Source organism: Mustelus asterias, chromosome 30 (assembly GCF_964213995.1).
Source record: "Mustelus asterias chromosome 30, sMusAst1.hap1.1, whole genome shotgun sequence".
Taxonomy (NCBI): domain Eukaryota; kingdom Metazoa; phylum Chordata; class Chondrichthyes; order Carcharhiniformes; family Triakidae; genus Mustelus; species Mustelus asterias.
The window spans coordinates 6,987,198-7,005,052 of NC_135830.1; the positions used below are offsets into that span (position 1 = coordinate 6,987,198).

At 42.0% G+C, this 17,855-nt stretch overlaps 2 non-coding genes across 2 annotated transcripts; one reads left to right on the plus strand and one right to left on the minus strand.

Moving 5' to 3' along the window:
• Positions 1-1,246: 1,246 nt before the first annotated feature.
• On the minus strand, positions 1,247-1,336 carry trnap-agg (transfer RNA proline (anticodon AGG)). Its single transcript is given in 2 exon segments — positions 1,247-1,282; positions 1,301-1,336. It is a non-coding gene; the product is annotated as a tRNA-Pro (tRNA).
• A 6,344-nt stretch (positions 1,337-7,680) lies between these two features.
• trnav-cac (transfer RNA valine (anticodon CAC)) lies at positions 7,681-7,753 on the plus strand. Its single transcript has one exon. It is a non-coding gene; the product is annotated as a tRNA-Val (tRNA).
• Positions 7,754-17,855: the final 10,102 nt, after the last annotated feature.

Genomic DNA, 17,855 nt, shown 5'->3' on the forward strand with positions numbered 1-17,855 from the left:
AAACTTGGTGACAGTCGGAGCTGACATGCCAAATTTCCTAAGTCTTCTGAGAAAGTAGAGGCGTTGATGGGCTTTCTTCACCATAGTGTCGGCATGGGAGGCCAGGACAGGTTGTTGGTGATCTGGAGACCTAAAAACCTGAACCTCTTGACCCATTCCACTTCGTCCCCTTTGATGGAGGCAGGGGCATGTTCCACTCTACGCTTTCTGAAGTCAATGACAATCTCCGTTTTGTTGACATTGAGGGAGAGATGACAGAAATGAGAAATGAGAAAATACTTTGTGGTTCACGGCCTCAGGGTGAGGTACGCACTAAATCAGAAAATGAGTACACCACAGAATAAGGCCATGCTAAGGAATGGCAATATAATTCCAAGTCAGGATGGTGAGTGACGTGGAGGAGAACTTGCAGGTGGTGATGTTCCCATGTGTCTACTACCCTTTTCCTTCTGTATGGAAGTGGTCGTGGGTTTCGAAGGTGCTGTCTAAGGATCTTTGGTGAATTGCTGCTGTGTATCTTTTAGATACACATCGCTGCTACTGAGCATCGGCTGCGGTGGTATTGAATGCTTGTAGATGTGGTGCCAATCAAGCGGGCTGCTTTGTCCTGGATAATGTCAATCTTCTTGAGTGTTTTTGGAGCTGCACCCATCCAGGCGAGGTGGGAATATTCCATCACGCTCCTGACTTGTGCCTTGTAGATGGTGGACAGACTCTGGGGAGTCAGGAGGTGAGTTATTCGCCACAGTATTCCTGGCCTCTGACCTGCTCTTGTAGCCATTGTGTTTATGTGGCGAGTCCAATTGAGTATCTGGTCAATGGTAACCGTAAGGATGTTAACAGCGGGGGATTCAGTGGTGGAAAAACTATTGACAGTCAAGAGACGGTGGTTAGATTTTCTCTTAAGGTGATGGACATTGTCTGGCATTTGTGTGGCGCGAATGTTACTTGCCACTTGTCAGCCCAAAACCTACAGTCTTATATAATGCAGCACACTGCGGACTTTCGAAATATGAAATAGAAACAGAAAATACTGGGTTATGCCAGTATTTCTGGCACTATCTGTGGAGCGAGAATCAGAACTAACGTTTCCCGTCCAGATGTCACATGTGGGTGTCCGAGTGGGCTCTTTCCGTGCTGTAAAACTCTGTGCCTCGTTGACTCTTTTTCGGAGCCAGTCAGCAGAAAGCCCTTTGCACCTGAAACAAATCACAACATCTGACTTGGTCAAAAAGAAACAAATGAGGGGCTCGTCCGGGATTTGAACCCGGGACCTCTCGCATGCTAATGAACTGCGACACCCTAAGCGAGAATCATACCCCTAGACCAACGAGCCTGCACGTCAGCCGGTAGTGAAATAAAAATTGTTTAGCTTTCTACAAAGCAGTTCTGACACTTGAGTGAACGCCGAAATTGTTTAAATAACTCACCGCATCGGCATTTGTGGACTTTAAGTTCCAGCAAAATATCCGTCCAATGTTGTAACCTCGACTGTTCGCAACTGGGGGCTTTTGTTTATAAAGTACACATGTTACAGTCAATTATTTTAACCCAGCGACTTCAAAATGTGACAACTCTGAGTCTGCCTTTGATATTTGATCACTTTTGAAAGGTGTTGTCTGTCAGACAGTTAAAAGATCTGGAACATTTAAAGTACAGACTGATGACATGGTTCACCTGGGAGATCTGCGGGTTTGTGTGAAAGGATCGGGGAGCGATTGGACTTGATGTGATAGTAATATGAGTAAAAACATGTCAAATTTCCCAACAGTGACAATCAGTAACCTCAGTGAGAGAAAACACTCAGACGGGGCTGTATTGTCACGTTCACTATGAGTAAATTTTCTCTGAAGTTTAACCCCATGTGTTGTCCTGACAATGAATCATTGATTATCGACCTGTGCCAGATTTTGTCTGAGGTCCGCGGGAGCCTCATTCACTGTGGCTCTCAGTGCACAGTAATACACGGTGCTGTCTGTCACCTTCAAATCTTTCATGGGCAAGTGAAAAGAATTTTGTTTCAGGTTGAGATTCCCGCTGCAGTATAAGAAACCTGGAGCCGTTTCGGTACATTAGCGGCTCTGAGCAGTCAATGAGGAGCTCGGTGTGTATACTGGCGATACCAGAACAGTTAATGTTGTGTACTTAAACTCGATCCCGAGTAACTGCAGGGTATTGCTGAATCTTCACTCTCTGCTGCTTGAACTCCTTGTTCTGACTGGGACACTGAGTCACCGTTACTGATGTCTGAAAATAGGCAACAGACACGCAGTGGGTTAGAAGGAGTAACAACAACGGAATAATCCCCTCGAGATGGAAATGGGGAATGAATATGGTGACTGGCAGATGTCACGCAGAAGTTCAAAATGACAAACCTGCAATCAGGACAATAACCAGAGTGAGACAGAGTTTCACCCCCATGGTTCGAGACTGAACACCAGAAACAGAGAGACTGATCACTGTCTGAATCAGGTCTGCAATTGGAGATGTTGAAACAGTCAGGGGGATGCTAGGAGGTCCAAGGGGACTCCATCTCTCCGCCCATCTTTACATCTTCAAACAGACAACTCCTTTAGAAAGGGGTTGTGATCTTTCATAAGTGATCAGAGAGTGTTCTCCCGTGGACAGCACAGGCGCACATTGGAAACAGGTACACACACGGCAACCTGAAAAGACTGACACATATAAAGATCGTAGAATCGTAGAACCCCGACAGTAGAGAAGGAGGCCATTTGGCCCAGAGAGTCTGTACCGACCACAATTCCACCGAGGCCCTATTCCCGTAACCGCACACAGAATCTCCCTGACACTAGGGGTCAATTTATCATGGCCAATCCACCTAATCCGCACATCTTTGGTCTGTTGGAGGAAACCACAGCATCCGAGGAAACCCAGCAGACATGCGGAGAACAGATACACACACGGTCACGCGGAAAGACCAACACGAATAAGGATACATAACCATATAGATATATGCCCAGACAGTGACATCAATTCTAACGTCCCTCGTTAAAAATCCAGAATTATTCTGCAGATTTCTGACACCTATTAGTTTGCGTTGCTCACCATGATAATGCATGAATAACTCCACCTCCGTGTTCACTAGAAGCCTCGGATACTGCACAGAATCAACATAGAGACATGTAAACTATGTGATAGATTCCCAAACCGATCGACTCAAACATAGATTCATAGAGGTTTACAGAATGGAAACAGGCCCTTCGGCCCAACTTGTCCATGCCGCCCTTTTTTTAAACCCCTAAAATAATCCCAATTGCCCGCATTTGACCCATATCCCTCTATACCCATCGTACCCATGTAACTGTCGAAATGCTTTTTAAAAGATAAAATTGTACCCGCCTCTACTACTCCCTCTGGCAGCTTGTTCCACTAGACACACGGACAATCACTAAGAAAGATAACCAAGCAGATTAACACAGCCATTGACACACAAAAGAGAAATGAACTCATTGGCAACGTAAAAAGCGTGCGAGCTCCAGAGTAAACTTCCTGAACTGGAATTCCCTGGTGTGGTCTAAGTGCGGCAATATCGTGTTAGATATTCATTGCGATGGAACACGACATTTTAACAACAGGAGCAGCCAGAAATCTATTTCTCATCAATGGTGATCATTGATTGACGACTCGACGTGACCCTTTTGCAGACTAAGCAATAATGGATGTATTTATTTTTACCGCCAAACATGTTCTGGATGCGTCCGTGTCCAGAATTTATTTACTGGTGTCACAACCAGGCTTACATTAATACTGCAAGTTACTGTAAAAATCCTCTCGTCGCCACATTCCGCCGTCCGTGTATCATAGAATCATAGAAACCCTACAGTGCAGAAAGAGGCCATTTGGCCCATCGAGTCTGCACCGAACACAATCTCACCCAAGCCCTACCCCCATATCTATCCACTAATCCCGCTAACCTCCGCATCTCAGGACACTAAGGGTAATTTTAGTATGGCCAATCAACCTAACACGCATATCTTTGGACTGTGGGAGGAAACCCACGCAGACACGAGGAGAATGTGCAAACTCCACACAAACAGTGACCCAAGCCGGGAATTGAACCCAGGTCCCTGGAGCTATGAAGCAGCAGTGCTAACCACTGTGCTACTGTGTTGCCCTGTGTGAAGTCCGTGTGAACACGACAGATTCCGCATCCATTCTCGAGGTTCTCTGTTCGGATGTTCGGGACACAGGAGGACAACACAAGAAGACTGTTTCAGGTGTAGGTGATTCATTCGCGTCTGTTATATTCCACACTCTGTGTGATGTTGTGGAGTAAATGTCTTTATATTAGATATAATTCAGAAATAATGAGGAGATGCTTCATCAGACTTAAATTCGTTTTCTAAAATCGATATGAAATCAATTGCATAAATAAATATATGTTTACATTGAAAACTATATCGCGAAGCTAAATCCAATACTTCCTGCCATTGGGTAAGGGAAAGGTTGTTAAAGCAAATTGTACATGGATTCCGCAGAAACTCCTTCTTCAAATGGGGATTTTTCAATGAATTAAAAGGGAGAAAAATCAGCTTCATGGAATGAGAGGAGGAAATTGAAAGTGGAACAAAGAACAGTTCAGCACAGGAACAGGCCTTTCGACCCACCAATCCCTCAACGACATGTTAATTGTTTAGCTCCTCATAAAATAATTCGCATAGATCTGATGGATTGATGAGCCTCTCATCGTTCTGTGCCATTGTCAACCATTTTCGATCATTCTTAGATTAATGCGTCTACAGCATTCCCAATGAATGTTGCAACATTTCAAGACAGTCCCCTTGGGCTACGGAGCAGCCAACAGTTTCTGTGGTGTAGTGCTGATTGCACTTGCCTCACGCACGCAACGGCCCACGTTCGAAATCGAGCAGAAGCATTAATGAAATTTGTTCATTAAGGTTGAGGGAAGTCTGTATAATTTCAGATTGTAGCTGAACATTATCCGAAACTCGATGTTACAGCCATGTTATATTTGCGCTCACCTCGGCCTCAAAAGCTTTCAGCAAAATCAGAAACCTTGTATTTTCATGACGCAATGAGAGGAAATAGATGTTCCTTTTTTAAAACCGTGCACATATTAGCAATATTTTCAGTCCACACCAGAATTTAATAGGTTTATAAATGCAGACTAACATAATTCATCACCAACTGAAACATGTCTAATCGTATTGTGTGCTTAAAAATACAGATACAAGTGATACTGTCACTGAACGAGAGGAAATGGAGCACATTTTCCCGAAGCATCTTTTGAAAATTGTTCTTCATAATAACGAAATAGGGAAAACCTCTCAGACAGAAGAGGAAATCGAGAATCAAAGCAGACCGTCTGGATCTCCTATAGATGAACGAGATTTAGGCGCCAGAATGTTTGTCACACAGAATAAAGAGGGATCAAGTATAACTAACAGATCATTCTTGAATCTCTTCCCTTTAAAGATATTTGATTTGGTTTAAAAGCTGATCAAGGTCAAACTCAAGAAAGCACCATGGGATGTGTATTACCCGTGACTCGATTTATTTTGTTGGTCAATAATATTTGCAATTCAATGTTGTATATTTCAGACATATTCAATCCGCAATGAAGACATCTGTGTTAAATAAATGGATTGATATTAAATGTTGATTACCGAACAAATACTGGATATAACTGTTTGAAGTTAATCGATCGTATATGAGAATGATGCATCAATGATGGAGCAGAAATCATTGCTCTCTTAGACATTTGTCCGATGAACGCTTTTAAATTTTGAAATTCGAGACAAGTTGAGACATCACGTTGAGAGTAACGGTTGTCTTCTTGCACTGAGGTAAATGGACTCTCAGTCCTAACCATTCGAATCTGCAGCAATAGAGCGGAGTTGTACAATGCAGTCAGACCGATTGTATATTCCAGAGATATTAAATTCAGAATTTGGACATACATATTGAATAACTGTATTGATATTAAAAATTGAATGAAGATCCAAGGTGGATTGGGCATGCTAAATTACCCTTTGGTTAGATTGAATAGCCATGCGAAAGGAGTAGCGTTGCGGGGGAAACGAGGGAAATGGCCTGGTTATGATGTCCTGGCGTCGCTGCTGATTCGTTCGATCGAATACCTTTTCTGCACTGATTCTATGATTGTATGAAAAAAATACTGAGTATAATTGGTTGAAATTATTCGCAGGAAGATAAGAATGAAGCATTGATGATTGAGCACAAATCAGTGCTTTCTTAGACATTTGCCGGACGAACTCTTTTTAATTTTGAAGAACAAGATAAGTTGAGATATCAGGTTGAAAGTCAGGGATGTGCTCTTGTATTAAGTGATATGGGCCCGCAATCATACCACTCAAACCTGCAGCAACATAGTGGAGTTAAACATTGTAGTCAGGCCCATTGAGGCCCCAATCCTATCACTTGTTTCTGCAGTGGAGTGGTTATCCCGTTCGCCTAAAACACAAAAAGTTCCTGGTCCGAAACAGGGAAGCAGCATTCGTTAAGCTTTCTCATGGAAGATGAGGGAAATCCTGTATGATTTCAGTTCGTTGCTGAACATTATCCGAATCTCGACATTACAACAATATTATCTTTGCTCTGACCTCAAACTCAAATGGTTTCTGCGAATAAGAAATGCTGATTTTTTCGACGCACTGACAGGAAAGAAACGTCTCTATTTTGAGAACGTGCACATAGTATCATCTTGTTCAGTGGACAACAGAATTTAATGGGTTCATAGGTGCAAACTAAAATAGCGAATCACCATCTGAAACATGTCTAATAGGAGTGTGTGCTCAACAAGACAGACACAAGTGATACTCGAAGTGAACTAGAGGAAATGGCACACATTTCCCAGAAGAATCTTTTTTTTAAAATTGTTCTTCATAACATGGAAATCGGAAAAAACACACAGACAGATGAAGAAATGGAGACTCAGTGCGGATCAACTAGACTTTCCTATAGGTGGCCGGAATTTATACGCCTGAATGTTTCACACTTATAATAAAAAAGGCTCAAGTATACCTCACCGATAATTCTTCAATCTCTTCCATTTAATTATAGTTGACTTTGTTTAAAAGCTGATGATGGCCAATCTCAAACAAACAACCATGGGATCTGTATTACCCGGTGACTCGACTCTTTTCGTTGGCCAGTTATGTTTGCAATTCAGTGATATTCAATTTCCGAGATATTCAATTCATAATGAAGTCATATGTGTTAAACAATGTATTGATATTAAATATTGAAACAAATACTGAGTACAATTGTAAAATGAGCTTTGACAAAATGTCATCTGGATTCGAAACGTCAGCTCTTTTCTCTCCTTACAGATGCTGCCAGACCTTGTGAGATTTTCCAGCATTTTCTCCTTTGGTTTCAGATTCCATCATCTGCAGTAATTTGCTTTCATTAATGATCACAATTGGTTGAGATTATTCGAAGGAAGATGAAAATAATGCATTAATGAATGAGTGGAATTCATTGTTGCCTTAGATATTTGACAGGCGATCGCTTTAAAATTTTGAAGTTCAAGATAAGTTGAACAATCATATTGACAGTAACGGTTATCTTCCTGAAACAAGGGACATGGGCTCTCAGTCGAACCATTTGAAACTGCAGCAACACAGCACAGTTGAACATTGCAGAGAGGCGGATTTGCTATCATTGCTGTCACCTGTTTCTGTAGTGTAGTGGTTATCACATTCACCTCACACGCGAAAGGTTCCCAGTTCAAAACCGGGCAGAAACGTTCATTAAGCTTTCTAATTTAGGGTGAGGAAATCTGTATGATTTCAATATAAAGAACAAAGAAAATTACAGCATAGCAACCAGCCCTCCACGCATGCACCGACCATGCTAGGTTGACGCTTTCCGCGCCCGCTGGGCACCGCAGTGGTTGGGGTGCATTATTGACCCCAATAATCACATTTTAATTTGATGTTTTTAAGTTTCCTTTGTACTTTGATTTCTGTTCGGGCTGTTCCCCTCCTTTTTGGGGAGCTGCCCCTTTTACTTTGTCCTGATTTAATCTGAGTTTGTTGACTTGGTTTGGTTTGACCTAAAAAGAGGGCAACATCCTGGTAAATCTTTTCTTTACCCTCTCCAAAGCCTCCACATCCTTCTGGTAGTGTGGCGACCAAATTTAAATATTATATTCCAAGTGCGGCTTAACTAAGGTTCTATAAAGTTGCAACATGACTTACCAATTTTTAAACTCAATGCCCCGGCCGATGAAGGCAAGCACGGGTATGCCTTCTTGACTACCTTCTCCACCTGCATTGCCACTTTCAGTGACCTGTATACCTGTACACCCAGATCCCTTTGCCTATCAATATTCTTAAGGGTTCTGCCATTTACTGTATATTTCCTATTTGTATTAGATCTTCGTTGCTGAACATTATCCGCATCTTGATGTTGCAGCCATATGATCTTTGCTCTGACCTCGGCCTCAAATGATTTCTGTAAAATAAGAATGTTGATAGCTTTTTGACGAACTGACAGGAAATAAACCTTTGGATTTTGACACTGTGCGCATATTCGCATCACGTTCAGTCTACAACAGAATTTAAAGAGTTTATAGGTGCAGATTAACGTAGCTAATCACCATCTGGAACTTTTCGAATAGTAGTATGTGCTCCAGGGGACTGACACAAGTGATACGGTAAGTGAAGTGTAGGAAATGGCGCACATTTCCCAGAAGAATCTTTTTTTAAATCGTTCTTCAAAACAAAGAAATGGGAAAAAAAACACTCAGACAAATGAGGAAATCGAGACTCAGTGCGGATCTACTGAACTTTCATTTAAATGGCCGGAATTTATGCGCCTGAATGTTTCACACTCAAAAAAGAAAAGACTCAAGTGTCAATAATTCTTCAATCTCGTCTATTTAAATGTAGTTCACTTTGTTTAAATGTAGTTCGCTATGGTCAATCTCATAATTGTGATCTGTATTCCCCGGTGACTCGATTCCTGTTGGTCAGTTATATTTACAATTCTATGATATTCAATTTCAGAGATATTCAATTCATAATGAAGACATATGTGTTAAATAATGCATTGAGACTAAATATTGAAACAAATACTGAGTACAATTGTACAATGAACGTTGTTGAAGTGTCATCTGGACTCGAAACGTCAGCTCCTTTCTCTTCTTACAGGTGCTGTCAGACGTTGTGAGATTTTCCAGCATTTTTTCGTTTGGTTTCCGATTCCAGTATCCGCAGTAATTTGCTTTTATTGCTGAGAACAATTGGTTGAGATTATTCGAAGGAAGATGAGAATAAAGAACAAAGAACAAAGAACAATACAGCACAGGAACTAGCCCAAGCCCGTGCTGCTCCCTGGTCCGAACTAGACCATTCTTTTGTATCCCTCCATTCCCACTCCGTTCATGTGGCTATCTAGATAAGTCTTAAACGTTCCCAGTGTGTCCGCCTCCACCACCTTGCCTGGCAGCGCATTCCAGGCCCCCACCACCCTCTGTGTAAAATATGTCCTTCTGATATCTGTGTTAAACCTCCCCCCGTTCACCTTGAACCCATGACCCCTCGTGAACGTCACCACCGACCTGGGGAAAAGCTTCCCACCGTTCATCCTATCTATGCCTTTCATAACTTTATACATCTCTATTAAGTCTCCCCTCATCCTCCGTTTTTCCAGGGAGAACAACCCCAGTTTACCCAATCTCTCCTCATAACTAAGCCCCTCCATACCAGACAACATCCAGGTCAACCTCCTCTGCACTCTCTCCAAAGCCTCCACGTCCTTCTGGTAGTGTGGCGACCAGAACTGGACGCAGTATTCCAAATGCGGCCGAACCAACGTTCTGTACATCTGCAACATCAGACTCCAACCTTATACTCTATGCCCCGCCCTATAAAGGCAAGCATGCCATATGCCTTATTCACTACCTTCTCCACCTGTGACGTCACCTTCAAGGATCTGTGGACTTGCACACCCAGGTCCCTCTGCGTATCTACACCCTTTATGGTTCTGCCATTTATCGTATAGCTATAGAATGATGCATTAATGAAAGGCTAGAAATCATTGTTCCCTTAGATATTTGCCAGAAGAACGCTTTTAAATTTTGATGTTCAAAATAAGTTGAGCAATCAGATTGAAAGCAACGGTTATCTTCCTGAATTAAGAAGCATGGGCTCTCAGTCTGACCATTGGAACCTGCAGCTGTTGAACATTGCGGACAGTCCGATTTGCTGCAGTTTGCGTCCAGCTGTTTCTCCAGTGTAGTGGTTATTATGTTCGTCTGACACGCGGAAAGGTCCTGGTTCGAAACGGAGCAGAAACATTCATTAAGCTTTCTCATGTCGCGTGAAGGAAAATTGCATGATTTCAGTTCGTTTCTCAACATTATCTGAACCTCAATATTACAGGCATATTATTGTTGCTCTGACATCGGCCTCCAATGTTTTCTGTAAAATAAGAAATGCTGACTTTTTTTTGATGCACTGACAAGAATGAAACGTTTCTAATAGTAGCGTCTGCTCCAGAAGACTGACACAAGTGATATTGTAAGTGATCTATCAGAAATGGCGTTCATTTCCCAGACGATTCTTTTAAAAAATCGTTCTTCACAACAAAGAAATAGAAAAAAAAAACACTCAAACAGATGAGAGAATCGGGACTCAGTGCAGATCTTCTGGACCTTCCTATAAATGGCCGGAATTTATGCGCCTGAATATTTCACGCCCATAATAAAAAAAGGCTCAATTGTCACGAAAAGTTAATTCTTGAATCACTTCCATTTAAAACGTAGTTGACTTTGTTTAAAAGCTGGTTATGATCAATCTCAAAATTGCGATCTGTATTACCCGGTGATTCGATTCGTTCTGTTGGTCAGTTATGTTTGCAATTCAGTGATATTCAATTCCAGAGATATTCAATTCATAATGAAGACATATGTGTTAAATAATGTATTGATACTAAATATTGAATAATAAAACAAATACTGAGTACAATTGCTCAATGAGCTTTCACAAAATGTCATCTGGACTCGAAAGGTCAGCCCTTTTCTCTCCTTACAGGAGCTGTCAGACATTGCGAGATTTTCGAGCATTTTCTCTTTTGGTTTCCGATTCCAGCATCCGCAGTAATTTACTTTTATTACTGATTACAATTTGTTGAGATCATTCGAAGGAAGATGAAAATGATGCATTAATGAATGGGCAGAAATCAATGCTCACTTAGATATTTGCCAAACGAAAGCTTTTAAATTTTGATGTTCAAGATAAATTCTGAAATCAGGTTAAAAGTACCGGTTTTCTTCTTGAATTCAGTGACATGGGCCCTCAGTCTATCCATTGGAACCTGGAGCAACGCAGCGCAGTTGGACATTGCAGACAGGCCGATTAGCTAAAATATGCTGTCAGCTGTTCATGTAATGTTATGGTTATCACGTTCGCCTCACACGTGAAAGATCCCCGGATCAAAACCCGGCAGAAGCACTTTCGGACCTTCCTTATTAAGGGAGTGCGAAGCCTGCATGGTTTACCTTCCTAGAATCATGCAGTGACGAGGGAGGCCATTCGGCCCATCGAGACTGCATCGAACACAATCCCACCCAGGCCCTATCCCCATGACCCCATGTGTTTACCTACCTCGCCCCCTGGCACTAAGGGGAAATTTAGCATGGCCTATCCACCTCGCCTGCACATCTTTGGACTGTGGGAGGAAACCAGGACCCGGGGAACACGGGTAGAACGTGCAAACTCAACACAGACAGTGACCCAAGCCTTGAGTCGAACCCAGGTGTCTGTGAGGCCGCAGTGCTAACCAATGTGTCACTGTGCCGTCCCACTGTGCCACCATCATTGCTCACCATTATGTGAATCTCGATGTTACATCAACTCAAATGCTTTTCGGAAAATCGGACCTTACATTAATTCAATTGCCTTTAGGAAAATCAGAAATGCTGTTATTTAGGATGCAATGGCAGGAAATAAATGTTTGTCTTGTTTGTACATATATTCGCAACTCGTTCAGTCCGCAACAAAATTTAATGCGTTTACCGGTGCAGACTAACAGATTTAAACACCATCTGAAACATGTCGACCAGTAATGCGGGCTCATAAAGACAGACACAAGTAAAACTGTAACTGAGCTAGAGGAAATGACACACATTGCTTCGAAGCTTGTTTTTAAAATTGTTCTTCCGAATAAAGAAATAGGAAAAACCACTCAGACAGATGAGGAAATCGAGGATCAGTGCGGAACTGCTGGGCCTCCTGTCGATGAAAGAGATTTAAGTGCCAGAATGTTTCACACACCGAATAAAGAAGGATCACGTATAACTAACAGATCATTCTTAAATCTCTTCCCTTGAAAGATATTTGCTTTTGTTTGAAAGCTGACTGTGGTCAATTTCAAAAAGTACCATGGGATGTGTATTTCCCAGTGACTCGCGCTCTTTTGTTGATTAGCCATGCTTGCAATTCAATGTTGTCTATTTCAGAGATATTCAATTCAGAATGAGGACATTTGTGTTAAATAAATGTATTGAAGTTAAAGGTTGAATCAAAAGAACCGGGAAGATACAATGTGATGGGATGGGATTTATTTTCTCCGCCCATTTGCATATCGGCAAATATTCACTTTCTGCAAAAAGATGCCATGATTTTCGGTAAGCGATCAGAGAGCGCCCTCCGTGGACAGTACAACAGCATTGGAAACAGACGGAATACCAAGAGCCCACAAATGTACACTCAGAGACATATCCAGTGCAGCTACAACATTGGACAAGAGGAATCATCCGCTCAACATCCACACTGTTGGCACCCCTTCGCGTTTTAAAGCTTTCAGTCAATTTGCCTCTTACTCTTCTGAACTCCCGTGGATACAAACCTGGCGTCAACATCCTTTCCTCATCAGATCACCCGCTCAGAGCTGGTGATGGTTTCGTAAAACTCCCCTGAACTTTTTCTCATGCATTAACATATTTCTTAAGATAAGGAGACAAGTAGTGTGCACAATATTTGATATATATCCAATGCCCTCGCCAATGCCCAATTTTACGATCTATCCTTGTGTCGCCAGCAGATATAACATCCATATCTTCACTGCCTTCATCACTGCAGAAATCATCCCACTTTAATGCTTTTTGACAAATTCAGCCAGAATGTATTTGTTCAGATCAAATCGTTTTTCGTCAACTTGCTTGAGTTTAATGCTGAACAACAGAGATGGTTTGTGAGGGTATTTCTCTTAATGTGCGTCCAAAGGTCATGTGATATGGTGCTACATCACAGCTTGTGAGTAAATGTGGAGATCAGAGAATAAAATGGATAGGAGCAACACGGATAGGAAATTGGCTGAGTGCCAGGAAACAACTCATAGCTGTTTTTCGGACTGGAACAAAGTTTGCAGTGAAGGTGCCAGGAACAGGTTATATGACTCTTGATCTTCCCGGCATAGTAATGGCCGAGAGCTTGGTATGGAGGTCAGACTTTCAAAATCTGTGTATAATGCAAAACATGGAAACATTGCCAACCATCAGAAGACCGAGCAGAACTTCAGAACGAAAAAAAAACTAATTTGTGGAATTGTCCTGCAATTGGGAGATTTAATTGATTGCATGTAAAGTTACATGATTAGTTTTGTTAAGCAGAATGTGAAGAGACAAAGGGAAATGATGAAAACGCTATGAATGTGGCGGTAAGACGCCGAGGGACCTGAGTGAATATGTGCATAGATCATTCATGGTGGAAGATAGTTTGAAAGAGCGGAAAAGAAAATAGTTAACAGTCTTTGTTGGGGAAAAGAATACAGAAGCAAGGAAGTTATGCTAAATTTGTAAAAAGCACTGGAAAATAGTCAACTGAAAAATTGCGTCAAATTCTGGGCACCAAACGTAAGGAGAAATGTAAAGCCAATAGGCTGGATGCAGGGGGAAAATACGAGATTAGTTCCAGAGATCAGAAACTTCAGTTCCGAAAATATATTTGTGAGGTTCGGACTGATTTCCTTGACAGGAAGTTGCTGATGTGATCCCATTGAGGCCTTCAAAATCCTGAGTGGTCTTGACAGAGTAGATAGAGAGTAATTGTTCAATAGCAGATGGATTTTGTAACAGAGGGCGCGGGTTGAAGTTAATTGGTGAAAGAAGCATGGAGTCATAACGAAAAACATTTTCGGACAGTGACTGATTCAGACCTGCAATCTGCTGTTTCAGAGTACGGTTCAGGGAGCGCCAATTGATGGTTTCAAAATGGGATTGGATTATTGTCTGGAATTGAAAAAAATGCTGGACTGTGGGCTATAGAGTGTTATTGGATGAATTGCTCCTTTAGAGGACCAGCACATACATGATGCTTCAAAATGGCCTGCTTCTCTCCTGTAAATAGTCTATCAGTGTGGAAAATGAAGTCAGTGGCAAAGTGGTAATATCACTGGGAGAGGATTTCTGAGGGGAGGCAGTTTGCTCAAGGTATATGTTCAAATCTAACTGCAAAAGAACGTGGGTTTTAAAATGCAATTGCAATTTTGAATTTAAACCTCGTTCCGTAATTGCGGCCAATACAAGTAATATAGCAGATCCTCTAATGCCCAGCAGAAAAGGAAACCATCCATCATTTCCCAGTTTGGCCCATAGCTGACTCAAGGCCCACACGTGTTTGGCGTTTACATGACTTCTGTGATGATCTAGGAAACCAATGAATTCAGAGTACTCGCGATTGCCAAATTATGCTGGCCTTGCCAGCTGTGTATACACCCCATGAAAGAATAAGAAACAGCAACGAAAATCAGCATTTCATAACATCTGCAATATCAAAGGACGTCCAGGAGATGGCAGTGAAACCGTGCTCTTTGGCACGACGCGAAACAGAACGTCTCAGTTATTGCTGCAATCGATGTAGTCTTTATTCATCCTAAACTAGACCCAGTTTATGTGACACAAAATCATATTTCTGATTACGTGACAATAATTCTCAATTGATTCTCTACTCAGCAAAATCCCAGTTGTCACTATACCGCACCAAGCCTAATTTGATATTACATTGCTGGAATCTGCAACGTGTAAAGAAACCTCGACGATACCTCAATCACTGCTGCACCAGTCCACCTCCCTGCTTATACCGAATAATATCCTGTCTCTAATTATTGTTCTATTTCATGACTCGTTTATTGCTCTAATGTCCCTGTCAAATCTTTTATCAATCTGAAGCCTTAGTTTGAAATTATTGCATCAGCTTTGTCTCAGTTTATATCATACAATGCCCAGAATCAGATTCAACAGTACTTGAACCGATTGAACAGGTGGAGTTTAATTGCGCTAGCTGCTGTGTCCTTTATTAATGCGCCAAACCATACCACTGTTCATTTTACACATTATCCTCTCTCAGTTTTTGCTTTACTCTGCATTGCCACACTTTATATCACACTAGATTATATCCCTATATTCTAATAGCGTCCATGTGAGACTACATTACACTAGAACCTGTCTCAGTTTAAATTATAGTGCACATTGTCTCTGCTTACATTGGAATGAACCTTGACTTTGTTACAGTTGCGTAATTCATGTTTCTGTCTATTTGAGAAAACATCACGCTGGTTAGTACTACGCTATAGAAATTCCGGACAAATGTGAGGTAATGCATTTTGGAAGGTCTCGTACAGATAGGAAACTTACAGTAAATGGCAGAACCCTTAGGACTATTGATAGGCAAAGGGATCTGGGTGTACAGGTACACAGGTCACTGAAAGTGTCAATGCAGGTGGAGAATGTCGTCAAGAAGGCATACGGCATGCTTGCCTTCATCGGCCGGTGTATTGAGTTTAAAAATTGGCAAGTCATGTTGACGCTTTATAGAATCTTAGTGAGGCCGCACTTGGAATGTACGGTCAATTCTGGTCGCCACACTACCAGAAGGATGTGGAGGCTCTGGAGAGGGTACAGAAAAGATTTACCAGGATGTTGCCTGGTATGGAGGGCATTAGCTATGAGGAGAGGTTGGAGAAACTTGGTTTGTTCTCACTGGAGCGACGGAGGTTGAGGGGAGACCTGATAGAAGTCTACAAGATTATAAGAGGCATGGACAGAGTGGATAGTCAGAAGCTTTTTCCCAGGGTGGAAGAGTCAATTACTGGGGGGCATAGGTTCATGGTGCGAGGGGCAAATTTTAAAAGAGATGTACGAGGCAGATTTTTTACACAGAGAGTGGTGGGTGCCTGGAACTCTTGCCGGGGGAGGTAATGGAAGCCGACACGGTAGTGACTTTTAAGGGGCGTCTAGGAAAGTACATGAATGAGATGGGAATAGAGGGATATGGTCTTCGGAAGCGTAGGGGGTTTTAGTTAAGTCGGGCAGCATGGTCGGTGCAGGCTTGGATGGCCTGTGCTGTAATTTCTCTTTGTTCCATACCCGCTCTCAGTAATCATTGAACTGGACCCAGTCTGCATTCATATTAGTACAAGTGCTGTATCAATAATTGGTGCACTCGACACTGTCTCTGTATTACTGCACAAAACCCGTCCTTCGTTCATAATAGAACAGATTGTATTAGATGGATTGGCTATGCAAAATTACCCGTTATTGTCCATAGGGTATGTGGATTCGCCATGGTAAATGTGTGGGGCTAACGGGGATAGGGCAGAGGGGAGGGCCTGGGTGGGATGCAAACTCGGAGAGCCAGATGGTCTTTTTCTGAACTCCAGGGATTCTATAGTTCGATGTCTAAGAATTATCATATCATACCTTGCTTAGACATACGAGTGCTTATTTCTTTTAAATATTCTTTTTTCCGATTACCCCCTTTGGAGAAATGATTTCTTTCAGCAATTTCCCTTCAGCTTTCCAAGTGATAACCTTCAGTCCATCTCTGCCTTCCATGAGTGTATGAAAACACCAGACAGTCCTGTATTTCAACTGAAGAACATTTAATATGCAACTATTTATTGACAACCATTCTGCTGTGTGCTCTTGCACACAAAACGATTTCCATAGAACCATAGAACCATAGAAAATTACAGCTCAGAAACAGGCCTTTTGGCCCTTCTTGTCTGTGCCGAACCATTTTTTGCCTCGTCCCACTGACCTGCACTTGGACCATATCCCTCCACACCCCTCTCATCCATGAACACGTCCAAGTTTTTCTTAAATGTTAAAATCATTTACCCCTTTATCCGGCAGCTCATTCCACACTCCCACCACTCTCTGCGTGAAGAAGCCCCACCTAATATTCCCTTTAAACTTTTCTCCTTTCACCCTTAACCCATGCCCTCTGGTTTTTTTCTCCCCGAGCCTCAGCGGAAAAAGCCTACTTGCATTCACTCTATCTATACCCATCAAAATCTTATACACCTCTATCAAATCTCCCCTCAATCTTCTACGCTCCAGGGAATAAAGTCCAAACCTATTCAATCTCTCTCTGTAACTCAGCTTCTCAAGTCCCGGAAACATCCTTGTGAACCTTCTTTGCACTCTTTCAACCTTATTTACATCCTTCCTGTAACTAGGTGACCAAAACTGTACACAATACTCCAAATTCGGCCTCACCATGCCTTATATAACCTTACCATAACACTCCAACTTTTATACTCGATACTCCGATTTATAAAGGCCAATGTACCAAAGGCACTCTTTACGACCCTATCCACCTGTGACGTCACTTTTAGGGAATTCTGTACCTGTATTCCCAGATCCCTCTGTTCAAATGCACTCTTCAGAGTCCTACCATTTACCCTGTACGTTATTCTTTGGTTTGTCCTTCCAAAGTGCAATATCTCACACTTGTCTGCGTTAAATTCCATTTGCCATTTTTCAGCCCATTTTTCTAGTTGGTCCAAATCCCTCTGCAGGCTTTGAAAACCTTCCTCACTGTCCACTACACCTCCAATCT